This window comes from Tamandua tetradactyla, chromosome 10 (assembly GCF_023851605.1).
Source record: "Tamandua tetradactyla isolate mTamTet1 chromosome 10, mTamTet1.pri, whole genome shotgun sequence".
In the NCBI taxonomy this organism is placed as follows: Eukaryota; Metazoa; Chordata; class Mammalia; order Pilosa; family Myrmecophagidae; genus Tamandua; species Tamandua tetradactyla.
In genome coordinates, this window is record NC_135336.1 from 78209277 (window position 1) to 78213096 (window position 3820).

Genomic DNA, 3820 nt, shown 5'->3' on the forward strand with positions numbered 1-3820 from the left:
CAGATCATATGTAGTTAATTCCATTTTTTCTAAAACTGTATAGGCATAAAATATAGGAAGAATAGCTTTCTTGATATAAAACTTGCATAGGAAAACACAATCTGAGAATAACAAATATATTTACTTGCATATTTAAAATTGCAAAGCTAATTTATCTTAGATTTTACAGTTACATTTATAAAAGTTAAAAACATAAAAGTATGTAGTTTGGTAACCACTGGCTTATTTTATTTTCCACACCAAGTGTTTTCTTAAAAAAATTTAATCAGAAAAGTCTGGTTAAATTCAATATTAACTCAAACTCTTAAAAACCTTTTTATAGGAAAGCCAATAGGTTCAAAGAGAAAAGCAGGCAGCTACTGACAATTCTTTGGTGGAAAAATAAGTTGTATACTTACACAAGCTGTCATCATGATTATCAAGTCCAACTCCGTATCACTTTCATTTTTCAAAGGTTTCAAGATATACCAAAGAAACCACATATACACTAGAAGTAAAATATTTAACAATAAGTTTAAAGATATAGGAAAAGCTAAATATGACAATACACATGAATAATTTATAAGCCTTCTCAATCCCAGAAAACTAGAATAAGGAGATCTCACTGAATGGCAACATACCTAAAATGAAAGCTAATAACAAATAGAAACCTAAACATTTTTCTAGCAGCCAAACCTCAAAATTGCAGCTTAGGAATACTAGTACCATGCAGTTTTTCTTCTTTCTCAACCAACTGGTTTATTTAGATAAATCTGGCTGTCAATGATTATATGTATAAACCTGGGTAATTATTTTCTTACTCAATTGCTATTATTTCTTCCTGTTTACCACTCCCTTAATTTTCTCTGGCAATGTCTTTCCTTTGGTTTGACCAGTTAAATCTTATTGGAGAAGCACTTGAGAATTGCAATCCTAGAAGAAGCAAAATTTTAACAACTAATTTGGGCTGACAAAATTAAGCATCCACTGGCAATGTAGCAATGTCCTGTGTTAATCACTAAGAGAATGGCTTCCCCTGGGTCCTATGGCCCAGTAGGATACTGGTGTGCACCTTGGTAAGAACTCTGTGTGCAAACACCCACCCATTTAAACTTTCAATAAATACAAAGCCCCATTTTAAGTTATTTCAGTAGAATAACTCTTGCTTGTCTATGGCCTGTTTTGCTTCTTGAACTGACTTGGAAGGTTGTTCATAAAAGAGTCGGTTGCTACTCAAGCTCTTTAGACTTCAGCACTTCACACTCTTCAAGCCTCAGCAGTTGCTTGTGAAGCAATAATGTTATTCTTCATTAGAATCACCACTGTCATGGGGCCAACATCCCCAAGAACAGGAGTGTTTTAACCTGTTTTCTTCCTGACTCCTTCAAATTTCATATCTTGGATCAATTTGGGCTTAGCAGTTATAAGATCTTCACCTCCATTTATTCCCATATCAGTGACTGTTGCTCCCTCTTTGATCATATCTGCTGTGTTAGTTAGATTCAGTTGTCAACTTGGCCAGGTGAGCATACCTAGTCTTGTTGCTGTGGACGTAAGCCAACGGATCTGCAGTCAGCTAGGAGGCGTGTCTGCTGCAATGAGTGACGTTTGACTTAATTGGCTGGTGCTTAAATGAGAGATCGCAAGGTAGCACAGCCTAGGCAGCTCGGCATTCCTCATCTCAGTGCTCGCAGCTCAGCCCAGGCCTTTGGAGATGCAGAAAGAAGTCACCCCGGGGAAAGTTGTTGGAACCCAGGGGCCTGGAGAGAAGGCCATCAGAGACCATCCTGTGCCTTCCACGTAAGAAAGAGTCTCAGTGGAAAGTTAGCTGCTTTTCCTCTGAAGAACTAACAAAATAAATGCCCTTTTATTAAAAGCCAATCCGGCTCTGGTGTGTTGCATTCCTGCAGCTAGTAAACTAGAACATCTGCTATGATCAGATTTGGAATGCCTGCACAGGATACCACAATATTTGCAAGAATTTTATGTTTCTTCAGCTGTTCTTTGGGAGCGAAGCAGTGAGATACTGTAACAGTGGCACACCTCTAGGATGTTCACCTGTCCTGTCTGTGCATAGTAACATTGCAATGGGCATTCAGCATTCTTTGATTTTCCAGCCACAACCACATTCTTCCCTAGGGCTGGAATTTCAGTTCACTTAATTATTTCCCACACATCACATGGGGTTGCAAGGAACCTGGAATACTGGTGCAAACACACTGACCCTATATTAATGACATGAAATCCATCAACACCCTTGTCTGGAGAAACAGAATTGCAGAACTTTGTCTCATCAATGTGCTCTGGAAGGGCAGCTCAACAAGGTGGCCATCTATATTCTTATCATTATTTATCCTATCGGTCAAATTCAATAATTCTTCCTCTGAAACAGAAGTTGGTTTCAAAATCATTTCACTTATGTTTCTGGCATCTGCAGTTGCTCTGATTTTGCTGAGGCCCTAGGAGTGACTGGAGGGATTTTCACCAACCAGAACCATGCTCAGGTGCCTGTGCTATTGCTGATTGCCACCAATTCGTCTACGTTCTGCTGAGCTTCATGCTAGATCTGCCTGGCAAGTATCCTTCTAGAAAAGACAACAGCTTCATTTTGACTTGTCAAGGGATGGAAGGGGCAATGGTGGCCAAGTCAACTTCGGTAAGGAAAGCAAAGTCAGCAAGCAGTCCCTGTCTTTTGTGTGCTGCCATTAACCTCAGTATCCTTCCCTCTGCCTTCACTTGCACAGCAATGATCTTCTCCTGCTTCACCCTGAGTGCACTCTGTGCCAGGCATCCTAGCTACCTCGTCCCGGGAGGTACCTTGATGTCAGTCATGAGCCTTCTTTGGATCCATTTGGCTTTTCCAGGCAAACCTATAGTTAGGACTGGTGGTCATGTGTGGCTTTGTCTTTTTTGATACTCAACTCATTATCAAGGAAGCTAAAAATGGAGATACAGATTACATCTGGCACTGCATCAATATCTTCCTGGATTTTGTTGTTCTTTTCAGAAAATTCATGATGGTCCTGACTATGAATGCAGACAAGAAGGAAGAGAAGAAGTGAAATGGCCATCTAGCCTTTCCCAATTTGATTTCTTCTCCCTCAACCCCTCATTTCCTCTCTGCACACATTATAGGTGGCATGCTCTGTGATGATAAAAAAGCAACAGAAAAAAAAAAAAAGGGCAGCAATGGCAGGGGCGGCAGCTCTATACAAGCCAGAGCAAGCAGGCATCCCCGTGAGCATTAGAGAAGATGTAGCCATGGCCCATAGTGGCTTAATTTTTTAAAAGTCTATTTAAAAATTATATTTGAATTTCAAACTATTTTCACTATTGCAGGAAAACATTTGGGCTCAGTGTAATGATGAGAAGGATGGAGAAAGCAATATCCATTCTTTTAATGTGAAGATTATGAAATTTTCTGCTTTAAAATTATAAATTTTCTATTTCAAAATTAAGAAGAAAATAGTGAAGGCATATATGTTGTGAAAAAATAATGTCATACTATGTTAGAATTTTTGATGCTTGAAAATCTATTATACAATTTCCTAAGAAATTCAATTAATCTGCTATTAAAGATGGAATCGTGTTCCCTAAATGATACAGTGTAATCTTAATCCCCAGTAACTCTCAATGTGATCTTTTCTGGAAATAAGATCATTACAGATGGTAGATTAAAATGATGTCATGCTTTTAAAATGAGGTAATATTGGTACAGGATGGCACCTTAGTCCAATTTGACCAGTGTCTTTATAAGAGAGAATGTCAAGTTATGACTGAAGCAGAGAATGCCGCAGACTTTTGGCAAGCTACCACAAGAAACCAGGAGAGAGGCACAGAA

The 3820-nt window shown here is 38.8% G+C and overlaps 1 pseudogene; it reads right to left on the reverse strand.

Annotated features, from left to right (window-relative positions):
- Positions 1–1208: 1208 nt before the first annotated feature.
- LOC143647703 (bifunctional methylenetetrahydrofolate dehydrogenase/cyclohydrolase, mitochondrial pseudogene) lies at positions 1209–2605 on the reverse strand (annotated as a pseudogene).
- Positions 2606–3820: the final 1215 nt, after the last annotated feature.